This window comes from Mustela nigripes, chromosome 6 (assembly GCF_022355385.1).
Source record: "Mustela nigripes isolate SB6536 chromosome 6, MUSNIG.SB6536, whole genome shotgun sequence".
NCBI classification, from domain to species: domain Eukaryota; kingdom Metazoa; phylum Chordata; class Mammalia; order Carnivora; family Mustelidae; genus Mustela; species Mustela nigripes.
Window position 1 is genome coordinate 99,362,057 of NC_081562.1, and position 13,490 is coordinate 99,375,546.

The following is a 13,490-nucleotide window of genomic DNA, read 5'->3' on the forward strand; positions in this document are numbered from 1 at the left end:
AAGGCATCATCCATGTCTCTATCTGACCACAAACAGCCACCTCACTCTAGAGGCCGGCCATTCCACCACAGCGTAGGCCCAGTGAAATAAACACTGTTAGATGAAGGATCACGTTCTATGTTAAAAACACACGCAGAGTTAATCTCATCTTCCCTTTCTAATCAAGGGAAGAGATGTTCCAAATACCTTCGTAAGCCAGAAATGAACAGAGAAAATGGGATCCCCTGCCATGTACCCCCTGCAGGGAAACTCAGGAACCCTGGCACCCACTCTAGATTGCTGACAGCTTCTTCAGTGCTACTTTGTGGCTCTACTGGAGACAAGAAAAGCCCAGGAGGTTTGGGGCTCAAGAGAAGTTTTACCTCCGGTCCTGACATGGATGTGACATTGTGCCCAATGGACCTGCTGTTTTCTCTGAAAGCTGACGTCCTGGGACAAGCTGCATGACTGACCCAGACGCTGATTTCAAAACTTCAGTTCTCGTGGAGCCAGAGTGAAGAAGGGTTGTCAGATGGGCATAAGCAGGCACCTCTCAGCTAAAACCTGCATACCTGCTCCGATTCCTGGGAGAAGGAGAGACACCTGCTTGTTTCTTAAGAAGTAATTAACTTCCTTCTAAGGTTAACCAGTAACATTGTCCCTTTTGGAGAAGCAAATATACTCTTCCAAACAAACCCATCAGTTCCAAATGCGACATGAGTCAGGTTTGGTTCTCCCAGGACCCTGATCCCCACCCCAGGACTCCACCTGCCACCCAGGAGGAAACCAAGCCATTGAGAGCTGCACAGAACCCTCAAAGCAAAGAGGAACCTGCATGAGCCCCTCAGGCCACTCCCACCTCTGGCAACCTCTTTGGGCCCAAAACCCTAAGCCTGATGCTCAGCCTCACACCCTCCCTCAACTCTGCCCCCAGGGAGCCTCTGCTGGGTCCCTCAAGGAGCCGTGTGGGCCAGCTGGAGGTCCCCCATGCCCCGACATGCACCTAACGAGAAAGCCCTCCCAGCTTGGTGCTGGCAGGCAGCCCCAATTGCCGCCCAACACCAGCCAATTCTCACGAGCTTTCTGCCCAAATCTAAATCGACATAGATTTGGGCAGAAAGCTCGTGAGAATTGGCCAGAAATCCCCGGCAAACTCGATTCCAGCAGCAGGGACCTTGAGGGGAGACACCTGGGCCCAGCCTGGGGTCCCGCGTGGTCTCGGCCCGATGCCTGGGAGAAAGCGCTCTAAGTGCCAGGTGCACGCCCAGCCCGGGTCACCTCGGAATGCTGGCCAACCTCGCCCTCTACTCATTCCCCCACCCCAGTCCACCTTAGCACCGGCAGGTGGGGCCTGCCAAGTCCCTAGACCCTCACCCTAACTGGAGGTTGGGTTCTCAGGCTTCAGTCCCCATGGGCCTGGCCCAAAAGTCCTCCAGATTGAGGACCCCTGAGCCATACTCCAGGACTCCACCTGCCACCCAGGGGGAAACTGTGCCGTTTGGGAGCTGCGTGAAACAGAGCAGGAAAAACCTGCATGCCCCTCTCAGGCCACCCCCACCTTTAGTGCCCCCTTCTGCCAAAAAACCCAGAGCCTGAGGCTCAGTCTCACCCCCTCCCTCAAATATGCCCCCCGGGGACCTCCCCTCCGTGGGGGCCCCCAGGCAGCCTCGTGGGCCCAGCTCACAGTCCAGCACGGCCCTGACATGCACCTAGTAAGAAAGCACTCCCCTAAATCTCAGTTTTCAAGGGCAGGGTTGAGGCAGAGGAAGAAATTATATATATATATATATATAAAATTTATATATATATATATAATTTATATATATATATATTTTTTTTTTTTAACCCCCCTCTGATTCTAACATGTGACCTAAGTTGGTGAGTACTGCTTGTCTGCCAGTATCTGTAAAGACATTCCTACCTGAGGTTTCACGTTCGAATTTCCTTCTCAGGAAAGGAAAAGCAATTCTAGGGAAACCTTGTATGTAATTCGCATCTCTCAATCCCCAAAACCTTATAATTTTTAAATTCTTTTTACTCCCAATACCTCTCAAACTGAGAAGACAGAATCAGTATGATGTTGAGAGCATCACATACTAAAGCTCTGACAGATTATAAACTCAGTCAGTAGGTCTCAACTGGGGCCACTCCCCTCCTCCCCCCAATTTGGCAATGTTTGGAGGCACTTTATTGGGTGTCACAACTGGGGGAGTGCTACTGACATCTAGTGGGCAAATGGAGTAAAGGCCGCTGATGCTGGCATCTGCCCCACAGAGGATAGCCCCCTAAAGCAAAGAATTATCTGATATGAAATGTCAACAGTGTTGGGGCGCCTGGGTGGCTCAGTTGGGTAAGTGTCTGCCCTCGGCTCAGGTCATGATCCCAGGATCCTGGGATTGAGACCCGCTCCTCCCTCTCCCTGCAGCTCCCCCTACTTTTGTGCTTTCTCTCTTTTTTAAGATTTTTATTTATTTATTTGACAGAGAGAGAGATCACAAGTAGGCAGAGAAGCAGACAGAGAGGGAGGAAGCAGACAGCCCCATGCTCGGCTAGATCCCAGGACCCTGAGATCCTGAGCTGAGCTGAAGGCAGAGGCTCACTGAGCCATCCAGGTGCCCCAATAAAAATCTTTTTTTAAAAAGTCAATAGTGTTGGGGCGCCTGGGTGGCTCAGTGGGTTAAGCCGCTGCCTTCGGCTCAGGTCATGATCTCAGGGTCCTGGGATCGAGTCCCGCATCGGGCTCTCTGCTCAGCAGGGAGCCTGCTTCCTTCTCTCTCTCTCTGCCTGCCTCTCAGTGTACTTGTAATTTCTCTCTGTCAAATAAATAAATAAAATCTTTAAAAAAAAAAAAAAGTCAATAGTGTTGATCATATTTTCCAGTGTCCTGAAGTCCAGAATTTTTTATTTTATTTACAGTTCTTTTTTAAAATTTATTTGTCAGAGAGGGAGAGAGGGCACAAGCAGGGGGCGCAGTAGGCAAAGGGAGAAGCAGAGTCCCGAGTGAGTAAAGAGCCTATTGTGGGGCTCCATCCCAGGACCCTGAGATCATGACCCAGTGGAAGGCAGATGTTTAACCAACTGAGCCAACCAGGTGTCGCAAGTCCAGAATTTTTTAATCCTTCATGTTCCCTAAAGAAATGAAGCCTAACATTCCCACTACTCTCTTTTTATTCATTGAATACTATGATTACAAAGTGCATAAAGAGAATCACTGAGGATCAAATTTAAGAGAGATAAGGACAAAAATAAAGCATTTTATGTTGAGGGAGGAAGGGATTTATGGTAGCAGAGAAAAATCTCCTAAATAGCAGAGGAATAGGAATGATCACACTTATGTCCTGATTAATTCAATTATTTGGAGAAAACAAAGAACATGATTCGAGAAAGTTTATAAAAGAAAAAAAAAGAAAGAAAGAAGAGAAACCACCCCAAAACTTAAGAGTGATGGAACCCAGCCCTGGGAAAGGCCTGGCATGGGAGTGGACCCTTCCACCCATGTCACAGAAGGAAGACGAGGTGATACGATAGCTCTTCATTTCAATCAGTGGCACATTTCTGTGAGATGATTTCGAGTGGAGCAGCTGGGTTACCCAGTGGGATACAGTGATCTGGAACCAAGCCCTGATAAACGATGAGTATATAAAGAGCTTGGGTGGCCCAGCCACTCTCTCTCCTACATGGAGTTCTGAGTCTGGTGTCTCTAAATCCTGGGCCATAGGTGACAGTTTGGGGAAATCAAGCTTTGTCTACCTGCTCAACCCTAAGGACATAGAAGCAGAGACCTTGGAGCCAAAGCAGAGTTTTGTGTGTGTGTGGTTTTTTTTTTTTTTTTTATCTATTTGACAGAGAGAGATCACAAGTAGGCAGAGAGAGAGGAGGAAGCAGGCTCCCCTCTGAGCAGAGAGCCCGATGCGGGACTCCATCCCAGGACCCTGGGATCATGACCTGAGCCAAAGGCAGGGGCTTAACCCATTGAGCCACCCAGGCGCCCCCAAAGCAGAGTTCTAATCTAACTTTGATGGATGAGTTCCTCCGCACTCCCATTCGGAAACCTCTACCGCAGGATTTAGGTGAGCCAAACACCGGCCTTCAAGGCTCTCCAGCAGCACTTATCAAGTATTACCGTGCTCACAAATCCCCTGAGAATCCTCCCAGCACACGGATTCTAATTCAACAGGCCTGACATTGGATCTGCTCTCCCGCCATAGTGATGCTGCTGATTGGCGGACCCCATTTTGGTGGCCTAGAGAAAAAGGTTAGAGCCGGAAGGGGTCCTGCTGAGTCACGGTCTTGACAATAATTCAAAATGTCTGAAGAACTCATTAAAGGGTGTGGTCTTTGCTGAGACCACTCTGCACTAGAGTATAGGGCCCTCCTATAGTATAGGGACTACACAGTGGGGCAAAAGGAGAGAGACCCGCAGGGGAGAACTGGGCGTGATGCCCCCTACTGGTCAGAATACTCCATTACCCCAGAACGGAATTGCAAGGAGTGATCTTTTCTCTCCTTACATTGGTGTCCAGGCCAATACACAGCTTCATCAAACCTTTTTTTACCAGCACTAAGTCTAGGACGATGGAAATAAACTCAAGATATGCAGAATTCTAACTAACTGGAAGTCTTATTTAAGTTTATACCTGTGGGCGCCTGGGTGGCTCAGTCCTTAAGCATCTGCCTTTGATTGAGGTCATGATCCCAGGGTCCTGGGGTGGCCTGCATCTTCCTGCTCAGCAGGGACCTGCTTCTCCCTTTCTCTCTCCTCTGCCTCTCCTCCTACTTGTGTTTGCTCTCTGTCTCTCAAAGAAATTTTAAAAAAAAAGTTACTCAGTATTTGGACTATTTCAGCATCATTGAAGTCTGTCCTGCTGTGCTACTCACTGTCCACCTCAAAGTCAAGTAAGCGGTTGCTGCAGACAGTCACTCAGAGAGTGAACATGTGTTCTCTAGAGTTTGGCAGACAGGTGCCTGTCTCATTTAATTTAAAAACAAACGTCTAGGGGTGCTTGGGTGGCTCGGTCAGTTAAGCCTCCGGCTCTTGATTTCGGCTCAGGTCATGATCTCAGGGTGGTGAGATGGAGCCCCGCATCGGGCATGCTGGCCATGGAGCTGCTTAAGGTTCTCTCTCTCCTCTCCCTCTACGACTCCCCCTGCTCTTTTTCTCTCTCTCAAAATAAGTAAATAAATAATAAAACCAAAAATCTAAAGGTGAGTGGTCCGATTATTTTCCCATTTGTTCTCTGCTCCATTTCATTCTCCCCTGAAATGGAAACAGAGGGCCTATCCTTGTGCTCTGCTCTGTTTTGCAGAGGACCAAACCTCTACAAATCGGATTTCCTGGAATCTCTGGGCAGCTGGCTTCTAGTTGTGTTTGACCAAACAGGGGAAGCCCTGGGGGAGATTGGAACACAGGAAAAGGGGAGAAGGCATTGTTCTATCTCTGTTTCTGGATAGCTTTCCTGTAGCAATGCAGGGCTGCAGGCTACAGCCTTGGGCAGTTTCGGCAGCAGAAAGTCAGGGTTCTGGCAATAACTTGGCAGGGAGTGTATTCTGTGCTCAGGATCTCCCGGCCCTGGGTGTGGATCAGCTGCCTGCAAACACTGAACTTTGGGTTACCTACCCTCCCTTCTCATTTTGCTCCATGAGCTCTTCAGATATTTTTATAACAAATCCTCATCATAGATTTGGGATGTTTGAACTACCTAGTATCATTTCAGCCTTCCTGTCTGCACCCTGACTGATAGCATGTTTGAAATGGGTTAGTGTAGGAATGCCTGGGTAGCTCAGGCAGTTGTAAGTCTGCCTTCAACTCAGGTCGTGATCCCAGGGTCCTGGAATCAAGTCCTGCATTGGGCTCCCTGCTCTACGGGGGAGGCTGCTTCTCCTCTTTCTGCCTGCCACTCCCCTGATTGCGTTCTTTTCCTCTGTCAAATACAATCTTAAAAAAAGAAAAGAAAAGAAACATGAATGGGCTAGCGTGGCTGAACAGAGACAGAGGGCTCTGTTGACAACTGTCAAGGCACTGATCCAGAATTAATTTGCTCAATACCAATCTAGCAAGTGTGTCAGGTTAGTGAGTAGACACAGAGGTTTTTATGTTTTTAAAGGGGGAAAGTAAGTATCATTTATTGATTTATTTATGAGAGAGAGAAGGAGAGCACAAGGGGCAGGGGGCAGGCAGAGGAGGAGGGAGAAGCAGACTCCCCACTGAGCAGGGAGCCCGATGCGGGACTCGATCCCAGTTCGCCAAGACCATGACCCAAGCTGAAGGCAGACACTTAACCAATAGAGCCACCCAGGCACCCCGACATAGAGATTTTTGAGTGTGTTTCCCTTCTTTTGTCTTTTATTAGAGAAGACAGTATAATATGGAATAGACTTACTAGCATGCCTTCTGGTAATACATATGCTTTCCGAGCCTTCTCCTCCACATTATATCCCAGTAGGCGTTATAGAAATGATCAGGCTGACTAGTCAGGGAAAGTGAGTCATGCTCGGTTTAGAATGACCTTCAGCTCCTGACAAGGAGCCCCAAGGAATGTATCTGCTCCTTGAAAGCCACAGAATTATAACCTCAGGAGCAACAATGATTGAGAAAGTGGAATGCACTGATAGCTGAGACGATGCTTATGTGAATTTTTCCTTTAAAAAAAAAGATTTTATTTATTTATTTGACAGAGAGAGAGAGAGCGCACAAGCAGGGGGAGTAGGAGAGGGAGAAGCAGGCTTCCCACCGAACATAGAGCCCAATACGGAACTCCATCCCAGGACTCTGAGACCATGACCTGAGCCAAAGGGAGACACTTAACAACCGAGCCACCCAGGCACCCCTGAATTTTTACCCTTTATAAAATTTAGGTTTTAATTATTTACTTAACAGGTATGTATAGAGTACCTACCACATGCCAGGCATTGTTCTAGGAACTTATAACACAAGCAGGAAACAAGTGCCCCACGTCCCCACATTCTGGTGAACATAGAGCTAATTCTGAAAGTTCTGAGAAAAACAGCACTTTGCTATATTTAGACAAATCCAGGGGCTCCTGGCTTCCTCAGTCGGAAAAGCATGCAACTCTTGATCTCAGGGCTGTAATTTCAAGCCCCACATTGGGCATGGAAATTACTTAAAGTCTTCAAAAGAGAGAAAAAAAATCCAATGCAAGATTTTAAAGGTGTGTCATGGTGTGATCTTTTCTTAAACATTCTGGTCAGCTCCTCAAATTCTGGCAAGAATTGTTTGGTTTCAATCCTCCCTGCCCACAAAAGCAGAAACACTGATGATGTGTTTTCACATAGGCTGGTGAAAAGTACTTGTGGTTACAGATGCTGGAAGCTTTTCTTTTTTTTTTTTTCTTTTTTTTTTTTTAAGATTTTATTTATTTATTTGACAGAGAGAGAGAAATTACAAGTAGGCAGTGGGGGAGGGGGAACAGGTTCTCCACTGAGCAGAGAGTCGAACACGGGGCTCAATCCCAGAACCCTGAGATTGTAACCTGAGCCGAAGGCAAAGGCTTAACCCACTGAGCCACCCAGGCAGCCCAATTCTAGAAGCTTCTGTTTGAGGAATTACTACAACATGAATTCCCTGAGATTTTTTTTAAGTAATTTCTATGCCCAGTATGGGGCTCGAACTCACAACCCTGAAGTCGAGAGTCTCATGCTGTACTGACTGAGCCAGCCAGGTGTTTCCCCCCACCCCCACCCACAGAGACCATCTTATAGAGACTACCCCAGGGGTTTGATGATCATGTGGAGAAGGAAAACTTTGTAATAATTTCAATCCAAAATCTGAATGAGGAAAAGAGGAAAAATCCTTCAAAAACTCATTCACAGCTGAAATGTTCTCATCTCATTTCCTGAGAAAGTTCCCTCCTTTAGTCATGGGGGAGGTCCTGGGTTAGTAGACTGATCACAACATGGATGGCTCTTCTAACCCATGAGGACAACTGCTTAATTATCCTTGACCCTGGAACACATCTGTTCTGGTTAGAATTGGACTGTGCTGGGCACCTGGGTGGCTCAGTGGGTTGAGCCGCTGCCTTCGGCTCAGGTCATGATCTCTTGGTCCCGGGATCAAGTCCCACATTGGGCTCTCTGCTCGGCAGGGAGCCTGCTTCCTCCTCTCTCTCTGCCTGCCTCTCTGCCTACTTGTGATTTCTCTCTGTCAAATAAATAAATAAAATCTTTAAAAAAAAAAAAAAAAGAATTGGACTGTGCTGCCCAGTGGTTCTGAAAGGGGTCCCTGAGCCAGCAGCATCAGTTCCCTGGGAACAAGTCAGACTTGCCCCTTCTCGAGCCTCACCCTAGGGTTAGTATCTAAGGTGGGGGAGGGTAGAACACAACAATCTGTATTTTAGCAAGCTCTCCAGGTGATTCCAATGCCCCCCAAAGTTGGGAGGTGCTGGTACGAAGCCCATGTCTCAAGTGTACTTGACAGAGTCTCCACTGTTTTCCTAAAGCTCCGTGATGCCCCCAAAATGTATGTGGCCATGCAGACATCATTTACATATATTAAGAGAAAATGATTGTTCTTTTTTAATAGAAACTTTTTTTTTTACTTGTATAAGTTCAAGAATTTCACCCCTAGTGGTGCATTACGAATGTCCCCAACCATCCCTCTTCATCATGGTCTCCGTTCCAAAAGCCAACAAAGAGCATTAGAGTTCTGCTCCACCATTTCTAGCTGTGGTATCCAGGTGGCTCTGGTTTGCTTTGAATACTCTTTTTCAAAGTCAATGCTTTGACTCCCACCCCCACCCCCAGACACTCCACTAAGAGCATGGAGGGGGCACCAAGGGGCAGGCGGGTAGTGGCTCCCCTCTGCCTTGCCACAGCAGCCCATCAGTTCCTGAGAGCTGGGTGTGAGTGTTTTATCTGCCGCAACTTTAATATCCTCTCTTACAGCTAGAATTACTGCGGCTGCTGGCACCAGACCTGACCTCCAATAGATCCTCATTAAAAGACTTAAAGTGGATGCACTCCAATTACAAGACCTTGAAAGGGTCTTGTATTGCTACTTTTTGCCATTACCACCTCCTGGTGAGGAGGGGGTAATGTGCACCCTTGCTTGAGTTCTTTGGACAAGGTAGCTGTCTGTCCGACTCCCTCTCCTGAAAGAAGCTCTGATTCCCCATCACTTGTGGTCCCACGGTAGGGGAGACACAAGGGGGAGTGTGCATGTGGGTGGCTCAGTCAGCTGGGCATCTGCCTTTGGCTCCAGCCATGATCTAGGGGTCCTGGGACTGAGCCTTTCTCCCTCTCCCCCCTGCTCGTGCTCTCTCTCAAATTAATAAATAAAAATCTGTAAAAAACAAAAAACAACATCCACAGAAATTCATTTCATGTGTTTGGATTTTTTGTTTCTTATTTATTTGTCATTATTTCCCTCTTTATTCTTTTTATATGTTTTAAAATCTTCTACAATTAAATGAAATATGTTTACTTAAAGGGGAATGCAAACTTTATGTTAAAGGCATTTGTTACATGTTGATAGATTTAGATGCTACCACTTGTAGGAAATACTGAGTTTACAAAAGGACAGGTGTTTTGCTCCTTGGTGAGAGTATATTTAAAAGCAAGGGAGGGGCACCTGGGTGGCTCAGTGGGTTAAGCATCTGCTTAGGTCATGATCTCAGGGTCCTGGGATAGAGCCCTGCATCAGGCTCTCTGCTCAGCAGGGAGCCTGCACCCCACACCCCGGCCTGCCTCATCTGCCTAGTTGTGATCTTTGTCAAATAAATAAATAAAGTCTTTTTAAAAAATAAAGTAAGAGAGTTGTTACCACAATAAAATTAAATAAATACCCATTAAATTCCCGGCAAATACCCATCGGGCTCCTGGTTCAGCAGGAGTCTGCTTCCCCCTCTCCCCCTCATCTTGTTTGTGCTCTCTCAAGTAAATAAATAAAAACCTAAAAAACAAAAAAACAAAACAAAACAAAACAAAAAACCCACGAAAAAAACTGAGTCAAAAATTGGTTCTTTATGGGACGCCTGGGTGGCTCAGTTGGTTGGACAGCTGCCTTCGGCTCAGGTCATGATCCCAGCATCCTGGGATCGAGTCCCACATCGGGCTCCTTGCTCAGCAGGGAGCCTGCCTTCTACCTCTGTCTCTGCCTGCCATTCTGTCTGCCTGTGCTCGCTCTCTTCCCCGCTCTCTCTGATAAATAAATAAAATTTAAAAAAAAAATTGGTTCTTTAAAAGGACTAATAAAATTGATAAAATTCTGAGGGCACCTGTCGGGGTCAGTTGGATCATGTGACTCTTTTTTTTTTTTAAAGATTTTATTTATTCATTTGACAGAGAGAGATCACAAGTAAGCAGAGAGGCAGGTAGAGAGAGAGGAAGGGAAGCAGGCTCCCTGCTGAGCAGAGAGCCCCATGCGGGACTTGATCCCAGGACCCTGAGATCATGACCTGAGCCGAAGGCAGCGGCTTAACCCACTGAGCCACCCAGGCGCCCCGGATCATGTGACTCTTAGTCTTAGAGTGTTTGGGGTTTTTTTTTTTAAGATTTTATGTATTTTTTTGAAAGATTGAAAAAGAGACAGCACAAGCTTGGGGGGGAGGGGTGGGGCAGGGCAGGGCAGAGGGAGAGAGAGAAGCAGACTCCCAACTCAGGGCTCAATCCCAAGATCCCAGAACCATGACTTGAGCTGAAGGCAGACGCTCAACTAAGTGAGCCACCCAGGTTCCCCTTGATCTTGAGGTTTAAGTTTGGGTGCAGAGATTACTTAAAAAATAAAATGTTTTTTAAAAAATTTGATAAAACTCTAGAAGGACTGTTAATTATTTTAAAAAGGTAAGGCACGCATTCTAACTTTAGGAATGAAAACACATGATGTTCTTATTTATTGAAAAAGCTCTAAAAATATAATAAGAGGGGCTCCTGGGTGGCTCAGTGGGTTTAACCTCTGCCTTTGGGTCCTTCCCAGGGTCCTGGGATCAAGCCCCACATCAGGCTTTCTGCTCAACGGGGAGCCTGCTTCCCCCTCTCTCTATGCCTGCCTTTTTACCTACTTGTGATCTCTCTCTCTCTGTCAAATAAATAAATAAAATCTTCTAAAAAAAAACTGACTAAAAAAATAAAAATGTAATAAGAGAACCTCATACTTGTTAGAATGAAAACTGTCAAAAAGACAAGACATAACAAATGTTGGCAAGAATGTGGAGAAAAGGGAACCCTCACGCACTATTGGTGGGAATGTAAATTGATACAGCCACTGTGGAAAACAGTATGAAGGTTCCTCAAAAATTTGCAAATAGAACTACCATATGTTGCAGCAATTCCACTTCTAGGTATATATCCAAAGGAAACAAAATCACTGTCTCCAAGAAATATCTGCACCCTTATGTTCATTGCAGCATTATTCATGATAGCCAAGACATGGAAACAACCTAAGTGTCACAGATGGATGAATGGATAAAGAACATGGGATACGTATATATGTATAAAATGGAATGATATTCAGCCATAAAAAAGGAAAGAAATCCTATCATTTGCAATAACAAAGATGGACCTTAAGGGCATTTTGCTAAGTGAAATAAGTCAGAGAAAGTCAAATACTGTATGATCTTACACGTGTAATCTAGAAAAGTCAAACAAGAGAAACGGAGTAGAATAATGTTTGCCAGGGGCTGGGGGCAGGGAGAGAAATGGGGAGATGTTGGTCAAAGGATACAAACTTTCAGTCCTAAGAGGAGTAAGTTCCAGGGATCTAATGTGCAATGTGGTGCATAGTTAACAATACTGTGTTGTATCCTTGAAAGTTGCTCTAAGAGAGGAACTTTAGGGGCACCTGGGAGGCTCAGTCGGTTAAGCAGCTGCCTGTGGCTTAGGTTATGATCCTAGAATGCTGGGACCACGTCTTGCCTCTTGGAGCTCCCTGCTCAGTGGGGAGTCTGCTTTTCCTTCTCTCTCTACCCCTCCCCCATACTCATACTCTCTCTCTCAAATAAATAAAATCTAAAAAAAAAAAAAAAAGTAGAACTTTAATATTTCCACCATACCACCCTCACCACCAACAAAAAGGTAATTATGTGAGGTGAAGGATGTACCTAACCTCATTGTCATAAGCATTTTGCAACATATATATATATATGTCATATATATGTATATGATACATGTATATGATACATGTATATGATACATATATATGTATCAAATCATCACATTGTACACCTTAAACTTACATAATGTTTTATGTCAATTATAAAGCTGAAATAAAAAGAGATGATGTAAATCCTTACCCTGATAAATTTGAAATTTATATAAAAAATTTCCTACAAAATCACAACATACCAATAATATCTGAGGATGGAAACAATTTGAAGAGTTACATACATATTTTTAATCAACTCTAGGTAACACCTCGTCACCAAGGAAAAAACCTAGGGTGGAGTACTATTAATATAACAGCAGCTGCAGGCTTAAAATATAAACAAACACTGAGCCATAATGCTACTCACTTAGTCCTTAGTCTGGGAGGATTCTGACAGAACAGTATGAAAGGAGGGGTACCTGGGTGGCTCAATGGTTTAAGCCGCTGCCTTCAGCGGGGGTCCTGATCTCAGGGTCATGGGATCAGCGGGGAGCCTGCTTCCCCCTCTCTCTCTCTGCCTGCCTCTCTGCCTGCTGGTTTTCTCTCTCTCTGTCAAGTGAATAAATAAAATCTTTTTTAAAAAACAAAAACAAGGGGCACCTGGGTGGCTCAGTGGATTGAGCCGCTGCCTTCGGCTCAGGTCATGATCTCAGTGTCCTGGGATCGAGCCCCGCATCGGGCTCTCTGTTCCTCTCTCAGCAGGGAGCCTGCTTCCCCCTCTGTCTCTGCCTGCCTCTCTGCCTATTTGTGATCTCTCTCTATCAAAAATAAAATAAATAAATAAAAATCTTAAAAAAAAAAAAAAAAAAAAAACAGCAGAAAGAGGCCCACGATTCCCAATGGCCACTGACTTTGCTTAGTCCCAAAATCTAAAATGTGAAGGATGAAATCATGTTCCTCTTTCTTTCTTTCTTTCTTTCTTTCTTTCTTTCTTTTTCTCTCTTTTTTAAGATTTTATTTATTTATTTGACACACAGGCTTCCTGATGAGCGGGGAGCCTGATATGGAGCTCTATCCCAGGACCCTGGGATCATGACCAGAGCCACCCAGGAGCCCCATATTCCTCTTTCTGACAGCAGATAGAGCCATTGAGACACATACAACGGGCCTGCCACAAAAACCTAAAGGCATCTTGGACCTATGATCATTTAACAGTAGAATGTAAGGGGTTCTGGGTGATTGAAACTGGCAAAGTTCCTGGCTCTAATGTGCCAGACCTGGTAAGAATTTTCAATCCTGGTAGGTCCACCTCTCAGGAACCAAGAGCTGGGATACATTGTACATCCTGCGGAGAAGCAAGGGTTTTGTTTGTTTCAAGATCTGCACCCCAAGAGAACTTAAAAGTGAAGCCACCACAGAGCATGTCTCGCTCCTATCAGGAGAGACACAAACTTGTTCATCGGAAGCCTGTCCA

General features: G+C 45.7%; 1 long non-coding RNA gene across 2 annotated transcripts in view; it reads right to left on the reverse strand.

Annotated features, from left to right (window-relative positions):
- LOC132020805 (uncharacterized) overlaps positions 1 to 13,490 on the reverse strand; it is a 55,129-nt gene that overhangs the window by 28,742 nt on the left and 12,897 nt on the right. For both annotated transcript variants that reach the window (XR_009405090.1, XR_009405089.1), the window contains exon 2: positions 363 to 563. This is a non-coding gene — a long non-coding RNA (uncharacterized LOC132020805). The remainder of the gene's footprint in view (positions 1 to 362; positions 564 to 13,490) is intronic.